Source organism: Bubalus bubalis, chromosome 16, assembly GCF_019923935.1.
Source record: "Bubalus bubalis isolate 160015118507 breed Murrah chromosome 16, NDDB_SH_1, whole genome shotgun sequence".
In the NCBI taxonomy this organism is placed as follows: domain Eukaryota; kingdom Metazoa; phylum Chordata; class Mammalia; order Artiodactyla; family Bovidae; genus Bubalus; species Bubalus bubalis.
Window position 1 is genome coordinate 83,791,742 of NC_059172.1, and position 21,781 is coordinate 83,813,522.

The 21,781-nt window shown below is 37.7% G+C and overlaps 1 protein-coding gene across 4 annotated transcripts in view; it reads right to left on the reverse strand.

Annotated features, from left to right (window-relative positions):
- The window catches only part of KBTBD3 (kelch repeat and BTB domain containing 3), a 77,665-nt gene that overhangs the window by 33,585 nt on the left and 22,299 nt on the right, over positions 1-21,781 (reverse strand). The window contains exon 2 of one of the 4 annotated variants that reach the window (XM_044929817.2): positions 13,722-13,793. The exons of 2 other annotated variants lie outside the window; for them this stretch is intronic. The gene's annotated coding sequence lies outside the window, so the exon portion shown is untranslated. Of the gene's footprint in view, positions 1-2,374; positions 2,446-13,721; positions 13,794-21,781 lie in introns of those variants that run through there. One more of the 4 variants, XM_025267038.3, reaches the window with a different exon arrangement.

Consider the following 21,781-nt stretch of genomic DNA (forward strand, 5'->3'; position numbering starts at 1 on the left):
GAACAGCAGAGATTTTGTTTTTAAGTTACCCCAATTTTATCCTTCTTACAAGTAAGTCACTTCAAACAGAATGATACAAGTAGCCTAGAAGTCAAAGGATAAAGAAAGATATACTATACAAGCATGAATTAAGAGAAAACACGTAGGGCTATATGAATATCAGGTAGAGTAGACTTCAGCAAGAAAAAGTATCAGGGATAGAGAGAAATATCACATAAGGTCAATCCACCAAGAAGACAGGGTAAACTGAAGTGAGGATATCAAACAAAAGAGCTGAAATAATGTGAAGCAAAAAAGGATAGGTCTGAAAAGAACAGACAAAAGTATTTATTATAGCTATAATGCTGGAGACCTGAATATCTTTCTCTCTAAAATTAAGAGAACAAGAAAACAGTAAATCAGCATTGATACATAAGAACTTGGTAACCAACAGAATCTAATCAACAGAATATACATGAGTTTTAAGTGCCTATAAAACATATATTAAGGGTGACCATATTCTGACTCACAAAAAGAAACTTCCAATGATTTAAAAGAATTGAAATCACACACACACTATGTTATGTGGCCACAATGAAACAAGACTAGAAATTAAGAAAATAGTTAACACTAAAATCTCCCCCACACCTAGAAATTAAGTAACACACTTCCTAACAATACATGAGGCAAAGAAAAAGTCTCAAGGGAAATATTTTTTTTAAATACATTTAACTGGAACAAAAATATAACATATCTAAAATGTGTGGGATGTAGCTAATAACAATGCTGAGAGAAAATTTAATCTCAATAAATGCCTATGTTATGAAATAAAGGCCTCAAACCAATAACCGAAGCTCACACCTTAGAAAACTAGAAAAAGAAGAGCAAAATAAACTCAATGTATGCAAGACAGACGAAATGATAACAAGCAAATATATATGAAATTGAAAATTTTTAAATGCAGAGAAAAAATCAATGAGACAAAGAGCTTATTCTTTGTAAAAGTTCAATAAAGTAGACCAACCTACAGCAAGACTGACAAAGAAAGAAGAAAAAAAGCACAAATTAATAATATCAGGAATGAAGCAAGGGAATTACTATAGGCCTTGTAAACATCAAAAGGATAAGGGAGTACTACTAATATAAATAACTGTTCACATAACAGTTTGATAGTACAGATGAAATGGACTAATTCCTCAAAAAGCACACATTAGAACTCAAGTAAAATGAAACATAAAATTTGAACAGCCATGTTACTATTAAACAAATTAAGTTTTCCAGAAGTTTAAAGAATGGATACTAAATCTATACAATTTCTTCCACAATATAAAAGAGAGAATACTTCTTAATTAATTTTATAAAGTCAGTTTTACTATAGCATCCCAAAGAAACTACAAAAAAAGAAGCCCGAACTATAAATACCTTCACAAATATGATGTAAAAATTACTTTTAAAATTATTTTTAAAAGTTCAGCAATAAACAAAAGAAACTTTATATTACAACCATGTAGGTTTATCCAGGGATGTAAGAATACTTCAATATTCAAGTATCAATAGATGTAATCCACCTTTGAAGGATTCTATGAAAGAAAATCAACACAGTAAAAGCATTAAAAATACAATATCTATTAATGAGAAAAACTCTGCAGCCAATAAGAAATAGAGAACTTCCTCAAATTGATAAAGAACATCTACAATAAAATTTATCAATAACATTATATACTAAAGGGTAAGAGAGCTGGACAGGAGGTCAAACCAGTCAATCCTAAACGAAATCAACGCTGAACAACCCTGGAACGATGGATGCTGAAGCTTCAATACTTTGGCCACTTGAGGTGAAGAGCAGACTCACTGGAAAGGACTGATTCTAGGAAAGATTGAGGGCAGGTAGAGAAGGGGGTGACAGAGGATGAGACAGCTGGATGGCACCATTGACTCAATGGACATGAGTTTGAGCAAAGTCTGGGAGATAGTGAAGGACAGGGAAGCCTGGCATATTACAGTCCATGAGGTCACAAAGACTCAGACATGACTTAGCAACTGAACAACAACAAGGAACTGAATGTTCTACGATGAGAAAAAACGACAAGGATAACCACTCTTACCACTGCCTTTCATTATAATATTGGAAGTTCTAGCCAGCACACCAAAGCAAGAAAATACCATACAAACCATACATATTTGAAAGGAAGAAATAAACTATTTATAGACCTTAAACTTGTCTGTGAAGAAGTATTGGATAAAATATATGTGTGTGTATATATATATGTAAATACAAATACATATTTGTATATGTAAATACATACATATATATTTATATAGGCTTCCCAGGTGGCACTACTGGTAAAAAACCTGCCTGCCAATGCAGGAGACATAAGAAACATGGGTTCAATACCTGAGTTGAGAAGATCCCCTGGAATAGGAAATGGCAACCCATCACAGTATTCTTGCCTGGGAAATCCTATGGACAGAGGAGCCTGGTGGGCAACAGTCCATGGGGCTGCAAAGAGGCAAACATGACTGAGCACATGCACATACAGACACATACACTAATAAATTCAACAATGCCACAGGATATAATAACACATGAAAACAGTTATTCTATAAAATAGCCATGAATACATGGCAATCAAAACTACCTACAATATAAAAGGGAGAAAGGGAAAGAGAAATTCACAGGTATAAAACTAACAAAATATGTACAAGGATTCATACACTGAAAACTACAACATGCTAATCAAAGAAATCAATGAAACCTAAATACATGTTAAGATATGCCACATTCATGAGTTGGAAAAATCACCATAGTAATAAGTATGTCAGTTCTCCCCATACTGACTATACTGGTTTAATACAATTCCTATCAAAATCCCAGAAAGGGTTTTCTAAAATATAGATAATAAATTTATTTCAAAACATATATGGGATGATAAGGAAAGCTGAATAGCTAACATAAATTTGAAAAATAACGTGAGAAGAATCAGTCTACCTGATTTTAAGACTTATATACCTAGAGTAATCCAGACTGGACATGGAACAACAGACTGGTGCCAAATAGGAAAAGGAGTACGTCAAGGCTGTATATTGTCACCCTGCTTATTTAACTTATATGCAGAGTACATCATGAGAAACGCTGGGCTGGAGGAAGCACATGCTGGAATAAAGATTGCCAGGAGAAATATCAATAAACTAAGATATGCAGATGACACCACCCTTACGGCAGAAAGTGAAGAGGAATTAAAAAGCCTCTTGATGAAAGTGAAAGTGGAGACTGAAAAAGTTGGCTTAAAGTTCAACATTCAGAAAACGAAGATCATAGCATCTGGTCCCATCACTTCATAGCAAATAGATGGGGAAACAGTGGAAACAGTGTCAGTCTATATTTTTTTGGGCTCCAAAATCACTGCAGATGGTGATTGCAGCCATGAAATTAAAAGACGCTTACTCCTTGGAAGGAAAGTTATGACCAACCTAGATAGCATATTCAAAAGCAGAGACGTTACTTGGCCAACAAAGGTTCGTCTAGTCAAGGCTATGGTTTTTCCTGTGGTCATGTAAGGATGTGAGAGTTGGACTGTGAAGAAGGCTGAGTGCCGAAGAATTGATGCTTTTTTTTTTTTAATTTTATTTTTAAACTTACATAATTGTATTAGTTTTGCCAAATATCAAAATAAATCCGCCACAGATATACATGTGTTCCCCTTCCTGAACCCTCCTCCCTTCTCCCTCCCCATACCATCCCTCTGGGTTGTCCCCGTGCACTAGCCCCAAACATCCAGTATTGTGCATCAAACCTGGACTGGCAACTCGTTTCATACATGATATTTTACATTTTTCAATGCCATTCTCCCAAATCTTCTCACCCTCTCCCTCTCCCACAGAGTCCATAAGATTGTTGTATACATCAGTGTCTCTTTTGCTGTCTCATACACAGGGTTATTGTTACCATCTTTCTAAATTCCATATATATGCGTTAGTATACTGTATTGGTGTTTTTCTTTCTGGCTTACTTCACTCTGTATAATAGGCTCCAGTTTCATCCACCTCATTAGAACTGATTCAAATGTATTCTTTTTAATGGCTGAGTAATACTCCATTGTGTGTATGTACCACAGCTTGCTTATCCATTCATCTGCTGATGGACATCTAGGTTGCTTCCATGTCCTGGCTATTATAAACAGTGATGCAAGGAATATTGGCGTACACATGTCTCTTTCCCTTCTGGTTTCCTCAGTGTGTATGCCCAGCAGTGGGATTGCTGGATCATAAGGCAGTTCTATTTCCAGTTTTTTAAGGAATCTCCACACTGTTCTCCATAGTGGCTGTACTAGTTTGCATTCCCACCAACAGTGTAAGAGGGTTCCCTTTTCTCCACACCCTCTCCAGCATTTATTGCTTGTAGACTTTTGGATCGCAGCCATTCTGACTGGTGTGAAATGGTACCTCATAGTGGTTTTGATTTACATTTCTCTGATAATGAGTGATGTTGAGCATCTTTTCATGTGTTTGTTAGCCATCTGTATGTCTTCTTTGGAGAAATGTCTATTTAGTTCTTTGGCCCATTTTTTGATTGGGTCATTTATTTTTCTGGAGTTGAGCTGTACGAGTTGCTTGTATATTTTTGAGATTAGTTGTTTGTCAGTTGCTTCATTTGCTATTATCTTCTCCCATTCTGAAGGCTGTCTTTTCACCTTGCTAATAGTTTCCTTTGATGTGCAGAAGCTTTTAAGGTTTATTAGGTCCCATTTGTTTATTTTTGCTTTTATGTCCAGTATTCTGGGAGGTGGGTCATAGAGGATCCTGCTGTGATGTATGTCAGAGAGTGTTTTGCCTATGTTCTCCTCTAGGAGTTTTATAGTTTCTGGTCTTATGTTGAGTCTTTAATCCATTTTGAGTTTATTTTTGTGTATGGTGTTAGAAAGTGTTCTAGTTTCATTCTTTTACAAGTGGTTGACCAGATTTCCCAGCACCACTTGTTAAAGAGATTGTCTTTAATCCATTGTATATTCTGGCCTCCTTTGTCAAAGATAAGGTGTCCATATGTGTGTGGATTTATCTCTGGGCTTTCTATTTTGTTCCATTGATCTATATTTCTGTCTTTGTGCCAGTACCATACTGTCTTGATAACTGTGGCTTTGTTGTAGAGCCTGAAGTCAGGTAGGTTGATTTCTCCAGTTCCATTCTTCTTTCTCAAGATTGCTTTGGATATTCAAGGTTTTTTGTATTTCCATACAAATTGTGAAATTATTTGTTCTAGCTCTGTGAAGAATACTGTTGGTAGCCTGACAGGGATTGCACTGAATCTATAAATTGCTTTCGGTAGTATACTCATTTTCACTATATTGATTCTTCCAATCCATGAACATGGTATATTTCTCCATCTGTTAGTGTCTTCTTTGATTTCTTTCACCAGTGTTTCATACTTTTCTATATATAGGTCTTTAGTTTCTTTAGGTAGATGTATTCCTAAGTATTTTATTCTTTCCGTTGCAATGGTGAATGGAATTGTTTCCTTAATTTCTCTGTTTTCTCATTATTAGTGTATAGGAATGCAAGGGATTTCTGTGAGTTGATTTTATATCCTGCAACTTTACTATAGTCATTGATTAGTTCTAGTAATTTTCTGGTGGAGTCTTTAGGGTTTTCTATGTAGAGGATCATGTCATCTGCAAATAGTGAGAGTTTTACTTCTTCTTTTCTAATTTGGATTCCTTTTATTTCTTTTTCTGCTCTGATTGCTGTGGCCAAAACTTCCAAAACTATGTTGAATAGTAGTGGAGAAAGTGGGCACCATTGTCTTGTTCCTGACTTTAGAGGAAATGCTTTCAATTTTTCACCATTGAGGATAATGTTTGCTGTGGGTTTGTCATATATAGCTTTTATTATGTTGAGGTATGTTCCTTCTATTCCTGCTTTCTGGAGAGTTTTTATCATAAATGGATGTTGAATTTTGTCAAAGGCTTTCTCTGCATCCATTGAGATAATCATATGGCTTTTATTTTTCAATTTGTTAATGTGGTGTATTACATTGATTGATTTGTGGATATTGAAGAATCCTTGCATCCCTGGAATAAAGCCCACTTGGTCATGATCTTTTTAATGTGTTGTTGGATTCTGATTGCTAGGATTTTGTTAAGGATTTTTGCATCTATGTTCATCAGTGATATTGGCCTATAGTTTTCTTTTTTTATGGCATCTTTGTCAGGTTTTGGTATTAGGGTGATGGTGGACTCATAGAATGAGTTTGGAAGTTTACATTCCTCTGCAATTTTCTGGAAGAGTTTGAGCAGGATAGGTGTTAGCTCTTCTCTAAATTTTTGGTAGAATTCAGCTGTGAAACCGTCTGGACCTGGGCTTTAGTTTGCTGGAGAATTTTTGATTACAGTTTCAATTTCCGTGCTTGTGATGGGTCTGTTAAGATTTTCTATTTCTTCCTGGTCCAGTTTTGGAAAGTTGTACTTTTCTAAGAATTTGTCCATTTCTTCCACATTGTCCATTTTATTGGCATTTAATTGTTGGTAGTAGTCTCTTATGATCCTTTTGTTGTCTGTTGTGATCTCTCCATTTTCATTTCTAATTTTATTGATTTGGTTTTTCTCCCTTTGTATCTTGACTGAGTCTGGCTAATGGTTTTTCAATTTTATCCTTTCAAAGAACCAGCTTTTGGTTTTGTTGATTTTTGCTATGATCTTTTTTGTTTCTTTTGCATTTATTTCTGCTCTAATTTTTAAGATTTCTTTCCTTCTACTAACCCTGGGGTTCTTCATTTCTTCCTTTTCTAGTTGCTTTAGGTGTAGAGTTAGGTTATTTATTTGACTTTTTTCTTGTTTCTTGAGGTGTGCCTGTATTGCTATGAACTTTCCCCTTAGGACTGCTTTTACCGTGTCCCACAGGTTTTGGGTTGTTGTTTTCATTTTCATTTGTTTCTATGCAAATTTTTATTCCTTTTTTGATTTCTTCTGTGATTTGTTGGTTATTCAGCAGCATGTTGTTCAGCCTCCATATGTTGGAATTTTTAATAGTTTTTCTCCTGTAATTGAGATCTAATCTTACTGCATTGTGGTCAGAAAAGATGCTTGGAATGATTTCTATTTTTTTGAATTTACCAAGGCTAGATCTATGGCCCAGGATGTGATCTATCCTGGAGAAGGTCCATGTGCGCTTGAGAAAAAGGTGAAATTCACTGTTTTGGGGTGAAATGTCCTATAGATATCAATTAGGTCTAACTGGTCTATTGTATTGTTTAAAGTTTGTGTTTCCTTGTTAATTTTCTGTTTAGTTGATCTATCCGTAGGTGTGAGTGGGGTATTAAAGTCTCCCACTATTATTGTGTTATTGTTAATTTCTCCTTTCATACTTGTTAGCATTTGTCTTACATACTGCGGTGCTCCCATGTTGGGTGCATATATATTTATAATTGTTATATCTTCTTCTTGGATTGATCCTTTGATCATTATGTAGTGACCTTCTTTGTCTCTTTTCACAGCCTTTGTTTTTAAAGTCTTTTTTATCTGATATGAGTATTGCTACTCCTGCTTTCTTTTGGTCCCTATTTGCATGGAAAATCTTTTTCCAGCCCTTCACTTTCAGTCTGTATGTGTCCCCTGATTTGAGGTGGGTCTCTTGTAGAAAACATATGTAGGGGTCTTGTTTTTGTATCCATTCAGCCAGTCTTTGTCTTTTGGTTGGGGCATTCAACCCATTTACGTTTAAGGTAATTACTGATAAGTATGATCCCATTGCCATTTATTTTATTGTTTTGGGTTCAAATTTATACACCGTTTTTGTGTTTCCTGTCTACAGAATATCCTTTAGTATTTGTTGGAGAGCTGGTTTGGTGGTGCTGAATTCTCTCAGCTTTTGCTTGTCTGAAAAGCTTTCGATTTCTCCTTCATACTTGAATGAGATCCTTGCTGGGTACAATAATCTGGGCTGTAGGTTATTTTCTTTCATCATTTTAAGTATGTCTTGCCATTCCCTCCTGGCTTGAAGAGTTTCTGTTGAAAGATCAGCTGTTATGGGAATTCCCTCGTGTGTTATTTGTTGTTTTTCCCTTGCTGCTTTTAATATTTGTTCTTTGTGTTTGATCTTTGTTAATTTGATTAATATGTGTCTTGGGGTGTTTCGCCTTGGGTTTATCCTATTTGGGACTCTCTGGGTTTCTTGGACTTGGGTGATTATTTCTTTCCCCATTTTAGGGAAGTTTTCAACTATTACCTCCTCAAGTATTTTCTCATGGTCTTTCTTTTTGTCTTCTTCTTCTGGGACCCCTATGATTCGAATGTTGTAGCGTTTAATATTGTCCTGGAGGTCTCTGAGATTGTCCTCATTTCTTTTAATTCGTTTTTCTTTTACCCTCTCTGATTCATTTATTTCTACCATTCTATCTTCTAATTCACTAATCCCATCTTCTGCCTCTGTTATTCTACTATTTGTTGCCTCCAGAGTGTTTTTAATTTCATTTATTGCATTATTCATTATATATTGACTCTTTTTTTATTTCTTCTAGGTCCTTGTTAAACCTATCTTGCATCTTCTCAATCCTTGTCTCCAGGCTATTTATTTGTGATTCCATTTTAATTTCAAGATTTTGGATCAATTTCACTATCATTATTTGGAATTCTTTATCAGGTAGATTCCCTATCTCTTCCTCTTTTGTTTGGTTTGGTGGGCATTTATCCTGTTCCTTTATCTGCTGGGTATTCCTCTGTCTCTTCATCTTGTTTAAATTGCTGAGTTTGGAGTGTTCTTTCTGTATTCTGGCAGTTTGTGGAGTTCTCTTTATTGTGGCATTTCCTCGCTGTGTGTGGGTATGTACAGGTGGCTTCTCAAGGTTTACTGGTTAGGGAAGCTTGTGTAGGTGTTCTGGTGGTGGAGCTGTATTTCTTCTCTCTGGAGTGCAATCAAGTGTACAGTAATGAGTTATGAGATGTCTATGGTTTTGGGGTGACTTTGGGCAGCCTGTATCTTGAAGCTCAGGGCCGTGTTCCTTTGTTGTTGGAGGCTTGGTATGTCTTGCCCTGGAACGTGTTGGCCCTTGTGTGGTGCTTGGTTTCAGTGTCGGTATGGAGGCATTTGATGAGCTCCTGTCAATTAATGTTCCTTGGAGTCAGGAGTTCCCTGGAGTCAGGGTTTGGACTTAAGCCTCCGGCTTCCAGTTATCGGTCTTATTTTTACAGTAGTTTCAAAACTTCACCTTCTATACAGCACCATTGATAGAACATCTATGCTAAAGATGAAAAGTTTCTCTACTGTGAGGGTCACTCAGAGAGGTTCACAGCATTACATGGAGAAGAGAAGAGGGAGGAGGTAGTTAGAAGTGACCCAAATGAGATGAGGTGGAATCAATAGTGGAGAGAGTGGGCTGGCCAGTAGTCACTTCCTTATGTGCACTCCACAACTGGACCGCTCAGAGATGTTCACAGAGTTATACAGAGAAGAGAAGAAGGAGGAAGGAGACAGAGGTGACCAGAAGGATAAAAGGGGGGAATGAAAAGGAGGGAGACAGATCCAGCCAGTAATCAGTTCCCTACGTGTTCTCCACCGTCTGGAACACACAGAAATTCACAGAGTTGGGTAGAGTAGCGAGGCGTTAGGGAGGAGACACAGGCAACCTCATGGAGAAAAAGGAGAGTCCAAAGGGGGAGAGAGCAGTCAAGCCAGTAATCTCGCTCCCTAGTGAAAAATGGGTCCTGAAGATTGGGTTCTTAAAGGTACAAAATTGGTAACAAATACATAAAAACAAAAATTAAAAATCTAGAGTAGAGTTTGGACTTTCATAAATACGATGTTAAAGAAAAGAAGAAGGAAAAGAAAGAGAAAAAACGTACAAAGAAAAACAAACAAGGTCGCGAAAATTATAAAGAAAATACAGGTACAAAGTTGATAATACCAAAAAGCAAAAATTTAAAATCTAGAGTAGAGTTTGGAATTTCAAAAATACAATGTTTTAAAAAAGAAGAAAAATAAAGAAAGAAAACAAACACAAAGTCGCAAAAGTTATAAAGAAAATACAGGTACAAAATTGATATCAAATACCAAAAAGCATAAATTAAAAATCTAGAGTAGAGTTTGGAATTTCAGATATACAACGTTATATAAAAGAAGAGAAAGAAACAGAGAAAGGAAAAAAAAAAAAAAGTCACAGAAATTATAAAAAAAAAGCCATAGGTACAAAATTGATAACATATACCAAAAAGCTAAAATTAAAAATCTAGAGTAGAGTTTGGAATTTCAAAAATACAATGTTAAAGAAAAGAAGAAAAAAAAAAATAAGGTCAAAAAATTATAAAATATATATATATGAAGTTTGCTGAAGAAGAAAAAAATAGGGTCTTTTTTTTTTTTTGGCAAAGTAATAGGTTATAAAAGTGAAAATTAAAGGACCAATAGACGACTTAATTTTTTTTTTCAATTAAAAAAGAAAGAATGATCGTAAAAATAGTAAAAATATATCTAGGACTTTCTCTGGTTTTGTTGTGAGTATTGTGGGCTCAGTTCATTTTTGGCTAGTTCCTTGGTCCGACTTATATTTCTCAAGATCTATAGGCCCCTTTCTATGTAGTCCGTAGTAACCACAGGGTTTTAATCTATGGCCTGTAGCTTCCAAGGCGTTTCCCTCTGTTATAGCTTCTTCTGTTTGCTGGTCTCTTCAGTGTCTGGTTTCCGCCCTGACACAAAGGGGACGGTGGAGGACACTTTTTTTCTTTTAGGCTCACTTGTTCAGTCGCGCTGTGGGAAGGGAGGGAGGGATGCTGCAAATAACACTGGCGTGCGCTCGCAGTGCCTCAGCCACATGGGTCTGCCCCCGCTCACGGTGCGTAGCCTCCCTGCCCACAGTGCTTGGGTTCTAGGTTGTTCCGCCGGGAACAATCCGAGGCCAGCCCTGGGCTGCATGCACCTCCCAGGTCCAAGCCACTCAGGTTCAGGCACTCGGGTAGTCCTCAGAGGCACAGACTCAGTTGGGCCTGCATTTTGTGCTCTTCCCAGGTCCAAACAGCTCATGTGATGAGGTGTTTGGCGAGTGCCAATGCTGCGATTTATTGCCTCCCCGCCACTCGGTTATCTGGGTGTAAAACCGGCGCACCTTCTCAGGCAGATGTTGACCATCCAGACCCCCAAGAAGTTTTAGTTAGCAAAGAAGCCTGCTTACAGTTTTATAGATAATGTCTCTCTGGGGCTGTGATTGCCCCCTTCTGGCTCTGGCTGCCTGTCACCGGAGGGGGAAGGTCTGCAGCCGGCTATCTCTATTCAGTCCTTTGTTCCGTGCGCGGGCCTGGTGGTGTCTTAGGTTAAGGCTGGCTTTTCGTGTGATAGATATCCCACAGTCTGGTTTGCTAGCCCAAATTATTTCGCTCAAATAGCACTCTGGATATTCAGGCCAAATTCTTACTCTAATCGATACAGCCCGCGCCGTGCCTCCCTGCCCAGCCCCCGCTTGCTAATGGCGTGTGCAGGCGTCTGCACTGCTTCTCTGCTGGGGGAGTTACTGTAGGGCTCGCAATCTGCGAGTTTTAATTGTTTATTTATTTTTTCTCCCTGTTATGTTGCCCTCTGTGCTTCCAAAGCTTGGCACAGATTCAGCAGTGAGAAGGTTTCCTGGTGTTTGGAAACTTCTCTCTTTTTAAGACTCCCTTCCCGGGACGGAACTCCGTCCCTCCCTCTTTTGTCTCTTTTTTTTGTCTTTTATATTTTTTCCTACCTCCTTTCGAAGAGTTGGGTTGCTTTTCTGGGTGCCTGATGTCCTCTGCCGGCATTCAGAAGTTGTTTTGTGGAATTTACTCGATGTTTAAATGCTCTTTTGATGAATTTGTGGGGGAGAAAGTGTTCTCCCCGTCCTACTCCTCCGCCATCTTGGCTCCTCCCCTCGAATTGATGTTTTTGAACTGTGGTGTTGGAGAAGACTCTTGAGAGTCCCTTGGACTTCAAGGAAATCCAACCAGTCCATTCTGAAGGAGATCAGCCCTGGGATTTCTTTGGAAGGAATGATGCTAAAGCTGAAAGTCCAGTACTTTGGCCACCTCATGCGAAGAGTTGACTCATTGGAAAAGACTCTGATGCTGGGAGGGATTGGGGGCAGGAGGAGAAGGGGACGACAAGAGGATGAGATGGCTGGATGGCATCACTGACTTGATGGACCTGAGTCTGGGTGAACTCCGGGAGTTGGTGACGGACAGAGAGGCCTGGCATGCTGCGATTCATGGGGTCGCAAAGAGTCGGACACAACTGAGCGACTGAACTGACTGAACTGAACTGAATCCAGACTGTATGATACTGCCGCTGCTGCTGCTAAGTCGCTTCAGTCGTGTCTAACTCTGTGCGACCCCATAAACGGCAGCCCACCAGGCTCCCCGTCCCTGGGATTCTCCAGGCAAGAACACTGGAGTGGGTTGCCATTTCCTTCTCCAATGCATGAAAGTGAAAGTGAAAGTGAAATCACTCAGTCGTGTCCGACTCTCAGCGACTCTATGGACTGCACCCTACCAGGCTCCACCGTCCATGCGATTTTCCAGGCAAGAGTACTGGAGTGGGCTGCCATTGCCTTCTCCAACCTGTATGATACTGGTGAAGACTAAATACACAGATCAGTCGAACAGAATATATAATTAACAAACAGTCCCGCTCAAGTAAAGTCAACTGATTTTTCACCAAAGTTCAAAAGTAATTTAAAGAATAGTACTGAAGCAAATGATATTAAAACAAATGGATATCCACAAGCAAAAAAAAAGTGAACCTTGATCTAACCATCACCATTTATACAAAAATTAACTCAAAATGCATCATAAATTTAAAGGAAAAAATTTAAACTATAAAACTTTTAGAAGAAAGAAATTATAGGAGAAAATCTTTGTGACTACTAGGAGTTAGTCAATATGAGTTAAAAGTATAATCCATAAAATAGAGGAAAAAATTGATAGGTTGAATTTTACCAAATCTAAAATCTTTTCCTTTGTGAAAGACCATGTAAACAAGCTATGGCCTGTAAGAAAATACTTGCAAATGAAATCTGATAAAAGATTCACACAAAGAACTCTCGAAATTCAATGGGTTGAAAAAAACCCAAACAATCCAACTATAAAATAGCCAAAGGGCATGAATAAATATTTGGCCAATGAAAACATACAGATGGAAAATAAGTACATTTAGTGGTGTTCATATCATTAGTCATTAAAGACATAATTTATTCTATTAAACTTCACAGATATTGCAGTTTTGATAATTTGTGGCAACCTTGTGCTGTCAGATGATGGTTAGCATTTTTTAGAACTGATACTTTAAATTAAGGTACATACAGTGTTTTTAAACATAGTGGTATTGATATTAATACTTAAACATAACTTTTGTAAGCATTGGGAAAAACAACAACTAATGCAACATTTGCTTTATTGCAGAGGTCTGGAAACAACCTGTCTATAGCTCCAAGATATTCCACTATGAAAAAATGTAAAGTTAAGACCACAGTGGGAATATTATTACCTATCAGAATTGCTAATATATTATTAAAAACAGTGGTAACACCAAAAGCTTGAGAGGATTCAGAGACACTAAACCATTAATACATTGTTAATGGCAATTATTTGCTAGTTTCTTAAAAAGTGGTTTAGCTTGTATTTTCAAGACTATGATGCAAGATCCCCAACAATGCCTTGCTGGCTTTGATGCCTGCTTTGCTGCTGTTGCTGACCCAGGTAGGGAAGCTAATTCCTAGCTTTATTGGTGAATGCAACCCCAGCCCCACTTACCTGGAAACCTGCCCAGAGCATCCAGGAAACAGAGCAGCTCAGCAACACTTGAAGAGCACCAAGCCAGTGATTCTGTCTGACCAAGGAACTTAGTGAGCAGTTCTGACTGATTAAGATCCTTAGTCAGCAAGTCATACCAGCTGTGAATGCTGTTACATGGCCCCCAGGTTGGAAAGCAAATTCAACGCCTGGCCTGAATACAGCCTCCATGCCTGCCCAATCAGAAAAACTAAACAGAAAACTCAGGAAGCTGTGTAGCCCCACCTACCACCCTGCTTACAACAGCAATGGAGCAGAAAGCTGAGCCAACATGGCACCACCAAAGGAAAGTAAGAAAGTTCCAAGCTGACTCTAAAGAAACAGAAATTTCTGAACTGTGTACAAAGATTTCAGAATAATCCCCTCAAAGAAGTTTAGTGAGCTTCTTTACAGACATTAAACAAAATTAGGAAAACAGTGCATGAGCAAAGCAAGAAGTTCAACCAAGAAATAAGCCATTAAAAAAAATTTTTAGAGTTGAAGGACATGATGACTGATCTGAAGAATTCAATGGAGAGCTTTAACATCAGACTTGGTCAAGCAGAAAAAAGAATCAATGAATAGAACACAGGGCATTTAAAATCATTCAGCTGGAAGACCAAAAAAGTGCAAAAGAGTAAAACTGTCTATGAAAACCACAAGATATCATCAAATGAATAACAACTGCATTATGAGAATCCCAGAAGAAAAAAGAACAGAAAATATTTTTAAAGCAATAATGGCTGTACAAACCTGGGGAGAGATATGGATATCAAAAGCCATGAGGCCCAAAGGACGCCAAATAGACTACTCCAAAACAGCTATAGAGACACATTGTAATTACACTATCAAAAGTCAGACAAGAAAGAATTTTAAAAGGAGCAGAGGAACAATACATCATATACAAGGGACCACTCCCAATAGACTGTGGTCCGATTTCTCAACAGAAACTTAGTAGTCCTGGAGAGAATGGGGTGATATATTCAAAATACTGAAAGAAAACAAAACACTGTCTCAGGAATACTACACCCAACAAAATCATCTTTCAGAAATTAATGAAAGATAAAGAATTTTCTGAAAACACAAAAACTCAGTGAGTTCATTTCCACTAGATTTGCCTTCAAAGAAATAATAAAGGGAGTTATTTAAAAGATGATAAAAACACATAAATGTAAGTGTAAAGCTAACTGGGTAAATATACAAAGTCAGATTCTGTAATATTATAATGGTGATACATAATTCAAAATTTTAAAATAAATACTAATAGACAACCATAACTAAAATAATGTATTAGATGCATAATATAAAATACATATAAACTAAAACATCAATAATTTAAAATGGAAAAGGAGAAGTAAAAATGTAAAATTTATATATGCAATTGAAACTGTGTCAGATTAAAACAATAAGTTAAAAACATAAATTTTATGTAAGTCTCATGGTAACCAAAAGCAAAAAACCTGTAGTAGTTACACTAATGATTATGATAAGAGTCAAAGACTGTGAAGTGAAAGTTGCTCAATCGTGTCCAACTCTTTGCGACCTCATGGACTACACAGTCCCTGGAATTCTCCAGGCCAGAATACTGGAGTGGATAGCCATTTCCTTCTCCAGGGGATCTTCCCAACCCCAGGATCAAACCCAGGTCTCCTGCATTGCAGGCGGAATCATTACCAACTGAGCTATCTCAGAAGCCAGTCAAAGAATATTACTACAAAAAGTCAAGTCACAAAGAAGAGAGATAAAAAAGAAACTCAACACTATTAACCAAATGGCAACAGAAGTCTTTACCTAAGTAGAAAATTCCATAGACTCCACCAAGAAATGTAAGCATTAATAAATTAAGCAAAATTACTAGATACAATATCAAAATACAAAAATTGTTGTTGTGTCTGACTCTTTGCACCTCATGGACTGCAGCATGCCAGGCTTCCCTGTCCTTCACTACCTCTTTGCTCAAACTCAAAGACCACTGATTCACTGATGCCATCCAATCATCTTTCTCTGTCACCCCATTCTCATCCAGCCCTCAATCTCTGTCAGCATCAAGGTCTTTTCCAATGAGTCGGTTTTTCCCATCTGGTGGCCAAAGTATTGGAACTTCGGCTTCAGCATCAGTCCTTCCAGTGAATATTCAGGGTTGATTTCCTTTAGGATTAACTGGTTTGATCTCCTTGCTGTCCAAGGGATTCTTGAGAGTCTTCTCCAAAACCACAGTTTGAAACCATCAATTCTTCAGCAATTAGCCTTCTTTGTGGTCTAAATCTCACAGCCGTACACAACTACTGGAAGGAAAAACCATAGCCTTGACAATATGAACCTTTGTTGGCAAAGTGATGTCTCTGCTTTTTAATACACTGACAAGGTTTATGACAGCTTTTCTTCCAAGGAGCAAATGTCTTTTCATTTCATGGCTGCAGTTAACATCTGCAGTGATTTTGGAGCCCAAGAAAATAAAATCTGCACTGTTTCTACTTTTTACCAATCTACTTGCTATGAAGTGATGGGACCAGATGCCAGCACTAGTTTTTTGCTTTTTCACTTTCTTTCACTTTCAAGAGGCTCTTTAGTTCCTCTTCATTTTCTGCCAATAGGCTGGTATCATCTGCATATCTGAGGTTGTTGATATTTCTCCTGGCAATCTTGATCCCAGTTTGTAATTCATCCAGCCCAGCATTTCACATGATGCACTCTGCATATAATTAAATAAGCAAGGTGGTCTGGTTTTCCCATCTCTTTAGGAATTTCCCACAGTTTGTTGTGATACACACAGTCAAAGGCTTTAGCGTAGTCAAAGAAGCAGAAGTAAATGCTTTTCTAGAATCCCCTTGTTTTTTTGTGATCCATATGGATGTTAGCAATTTGATCTCTGGTTCCTCTGCCTTTTCTAAATCCAGCTTGTTCATCTGGAAGTTCTCAGTTCACATACTGTTGAAGCCAAACTTGAAGGACTTTGAGCATTACTTTGCTAGTATGTGAAATGAGCACAACTGTACAGTAGTTAGAACACTCTTAGGTACGGCCCTTCTTTAGGATTGGAATGAAAACTGACCCTTTCCAGTCCTGTGGGCAGTGTTGAGTTCCAAATTTGCTGACATATCAAGTGCAGCACTTTCACAGCATCAACTTTTAGGGTTTGAAATAGCTCAGCTGGAATTCCAATACCGTACCTAGATTTTTTCATAGCAATGCCTCCTAAAACCCACTTGACTTCACATTCGAGAATGTCTGGTTCTAGGTGAATGACCACACCATTGGGGTTATCCAGCTCATTAAGATCTTTTTTGTACAGTTTTGGTCACTGTCTCCTGTACAATGTTATGAACCTCCATCCATAGTTCTTCGGGTACTCTATCAGATCTAATCCCTCGAATCTACTTATCACTTCCACTGTAAAATCGTAAGGGTTTGATTTAGGTCATTCTTGAATGGGCTAATGGTTTTCCCTACTTTCTTCAATTTAAGTCTGAATTTTGGAATAAGGAATTCATGATATGAGCAACAGTCAGCTCCAGGTCTTGTATATGCTAAGAATGAAATTAACTATGAAGTAAATAAAACATTCTCACTTATGGCAGCATCAACAACAATATAATACTTCAGTTCAGTTCAGTCGCTCTGTCATGTCCGACTCTTTGCGACCCCATGAATTGCAGCAAGCCAGGCCTCCCTGTCCATCACCAACTCCCGGAGTTCACTCAAACTCATGTCCATCGGGTTGGTGATGCCATACAGCCATCTCATTCTCTGTCGTCCCCTTCTCCTGCCCCCAATCCCTCCCAGCATCAGAGTCTTTTCCAAGAGTCAACTCTTCGCATGAGGTGGTCTAAGTATTGGAGTTTCAGCTTTAGTATCATTCCTTCGAAAGAACACCCAGGGCTGATCTCCTGGGTATTCTTTAGAATGGACTGGTTGGATCTCCTTGCAGTCCAAGGGACTCTCAAGAGTCTTCTCCAATACCACAGTTCAAAAGCATCAATTCTTCGGCGCTCAGCCTTCTTCACAGTCCAACTCTCACATCCATACATGACCACTGGAAAAACCATAGCCTTGACTAGACGAACCTTTGTTGGCAAAGTAATGTCTCTGCTTTTCAATATGCTATCTAGGTTGGTCATAATTTTCCTTCCAAGGAGTAAGCGCCTTTTAATTTCATGGCTGCAGTCACCATCTGCAGTGATTTTGGAGCCCAAAAAAATAAAGTCTGCCACTGTTTCCACTGTTTCCCCATCTATTTCCCATGAAGTGATGGGACCAGATACCATGATCTTCATTTTCTGAATGTTGAGCTTTAAGCCAACTTTTTCACTCTCCTCTTTCACTTTCATCAAGAGGCTTTTTAGGAGTACATTAACCATGTAGGTGAAAAACTTAACACACCAAAAAGTACAGGATACTAATGAAAGAAACTGAAGAAGACATAAATAAATGTAAAGATATTAAATGTTCTTGGATTTGAAGAATTAACATTATTAAAATGTCCATACAACACAAAGCCATCTATAGAGTCAATACAATCCCTATCATGATTTCCTAGGCATTTCTCTCTCTCTCTCTCTCTCACACACACACACACACACACAAATAACAGAAGGAAAAAAAAAAAATCTTGCAATTTATATAGAACTATCATAGACACTAAATCGGCAAAACAATCCTGAGAAAGAACAAAGCTAGACACATCATGTCTTGATTTTAAATTATATTACAAAGCTACAGTAATCAAAACAGTATGCACTAGGACAAAACCAGATACATAGACTAATGGGAAACACACGTAAGTTCAACTAATGTTTGACAAGAAGGCCACAAACTCAGTGGTAAAAAGACAAATTTCTTCAAAAATTGAGCTGAGGAAAATGGATATTCACATGCCAAAGAATGAAACTACATCCCTATTTCACAATATCCACAAAAATTAACTCAAAATTAAAGAGTTAAATGTAAAATCTGATACCATAAAACTCCCAGGAGAAAAATGAAGAATAAGCTCCTTGACCGCAGTAATAGCAATGATTTTTGCAGGGGCGGGGCGGGCGGGGTATGACACCTAAAGCGCAGACACAAAAAAATAAACAAGTGGGACTATAGCAAGCCACAAGGTTTCTGTACAGTAAATGAAACAATCTACAAAATGAAAAGGCAATCTATAAAATGCGACAAAATATTCTCAAACCACACATCTGATAAAACGTCAACATCCAAACTGTATAACAAACTCAAACAACTCAATAGCAAAAAAATCCAAATAACACAATTAAAAATGGGCAAAGAACTCAAATAGCCTTCTTTTTCCAAAAAAGATATTCAAATGGCCAACAGGAACGTGAAAAGGTACTCAACATCACAAATCAAAACCCTAATAGATCACCTCACACTTGTTGGCATGGCTACTGTCAAAAACAGAAGCAATAACAAGTGGTGTTGTGGATGTGGATAAAAGGAAAGAAACCTTTGTATACATCTGTTGTGAATGTAAACAGGTATAGTCAAATAGACAATAGTCTGCACATTTCTTGAAAAAGACAGAAGTACCACTTCATGCTTCAGTGGTGTCTAACTCTTTGCGAACCATGGACTATAGTCCACTAGGCTTCTCCGTCCATGGGATTTTCCAGGCAAAGGTAACTGGAGTGGGTTACCATTTCCTCCTCCAGGGAGAAGTACCACATGATTCAGCAATTCAACTTCTGGGTATATACTCAAAATACATCAAATCACCATCCTGAATACCTGTCTGTACCCCCACTTCACTGTAGCATTGTTCACAATACCCAAGACATGGAGACATTGTAAAGGCTCATGGGTAAATGAAAGGATAAAGAAAAAATAATATGTATATACACACACACATACAGAGGAAAAATATTCAGCCATAAAAAAGAAGGAATATTGCTAGTTGTGACAACATGGATTGACCTTAAGGGCATTATGCTAGATCAAATGGAGAAAGACAAATATTGTATGATGTCACTTACATGTGGGATCTAAAAACCTAAAGTCATAGAAAAAGAACAAATTAATGTTAGTCAAAGGTGGGTGGGTGTGTGTGTGCAGGGGAGAACTGGGTAAAGGTAATAAGAATATACAAATTTCCAGTTATAAGATAAATAAGTTCTGGAAATGTAACATTCAGCATGATGACAATAGTTAACAATACTATGTGGAATATCTGAAAGTTACTAAGAGAATTAGACCTTACAAGTTCACATAAGAAGAAAAAACTAACTTCGGAAGATAGATGCTAACTTATTGTGGTAATTATTTAGCAATACATGTATGCATGTGTTCATCTGCTCAGTTGTGTCCAACGCTCTGTGACCCTTTGGACATAGCCTGCCAGATTCCTCTGTCCATGGTATTTCTCAGGCAAGAATACTGGGGAAGGTTGCCATTTCCTCTTCCAGGGGATCTTCCTAACCCAGGGATCAAATCCATGTTTCCTGCATCTCCTGCATTGCAGGAATCATGATGTACACCAAAAATACAATGTTATATATAATTATATCTCAATAAAACTAAGGGGCTGGAAACTAAACACATATTATACAACCCAATAATCACAGACCTGAGCATTTATCCTAGGAGAAATAAAAATTTATGTGGGCATAAAATCCTGTATATAACTTTTCATAGCAGCTTTATTTATATAATCAAAAACTGGAAACAACCAAAATGTTGCTAAACAAACAGATGAGTATACAAACTGGAACATCCATACCACGAAGTATAACTCACCTTTAAAAAGGAACAAATTACTATATACACAATTTAGATGAATTACAAGAGCATTGTCATGAATGAAAATTCAGTCTCTAAAGGTCACATAATTCCACTTCTAAAATATCCTTTAAATGATAAAATTATAGGCATGAGAAACAGACTAGAGGTTTCCAGGGACTGAAGGCTCTGTTGTGGGGGATTGGAGGAAGTGGATATACACAAAGGAGACTTGATTGTTGACAGTAGCCACAGGAATCTAACACAGGTGATAAAATGACATGAAATTATACACACACTGTATCAATGTCAAATTCCTGGTTTTGAATTTGAACAATAATTATGTAATATAAAACTGGGGAAACTGTGTGAAGGATACATGTGATCTCTCTGTACTAGTTTTGTAACTTCCTGTGTATCCGTAGTTACTCTTTTAAAAATGAAGAGAAAAAGACAATGACATATAAATTCAAATCAGAAACTATTTTGACCTTACAGTTTTGTTCTTGTTCAAAACACTCAGAATATTCAAAGAAAATTTCCTTTTATTTTTGGTGTAACTGGTTCCTCAGTTTTTAAAAATAAGTTGAATGTAAAACAACAAGAAGATATCCAAATCTGAGACTTTCAAAAGGATAAAATCTCTATTTCTTCATTGTGGCACAGACCTTGAGAACATCAATTTTAAAACTCAACCATAAATTTTTTTATATTAAGTTCACTGATGATAAAAATATGAATGTAATTTGGATTGTTAGATTAAGTCTCATTTTTTCATGAAGAATTAAACTCAATGATATAAGTATAAAGAAGTTCTTTGGGGGACTTTCAAAATGGCAGAGGAGTAAGACTATACCATAAAGTAAGACTATACCATAAAGGAAGGTGGGGAGATCACCATCCCCCACAAATACATCATAAATGCATCTGCATGTGGAACAACTCATTCGGAACACCTGGATGCTGGCAGAAGATGCCAGACTTCCAAAAAGGCAAGCTAATCTCCACAGAATGAAGTAGGGCAAAAGATACAAGAACAATGAAAGACAAAGGACTTGGGATGGGGATCTGAACTTCAGGGAGGGAGCTGTGAAGGAGAAAAAGTCTGCACACTCAGAAACCCCCTCATGAGTGGGGACAGGAGCATCTTCAGAACCTCAAAGGGGAACGCAGCAACATTAGGAAGGCAAAATGAAAAGAATTCACCACAGAGATAACTGCTGACCAGCACTTCCCAGTTGAGATACTGTTTGCATGCCCACTACAGTGACTTGGGGCTGGGTGCTGAGGCTCAGGCTTCAGGCACTGGACCCCAGGGGGAA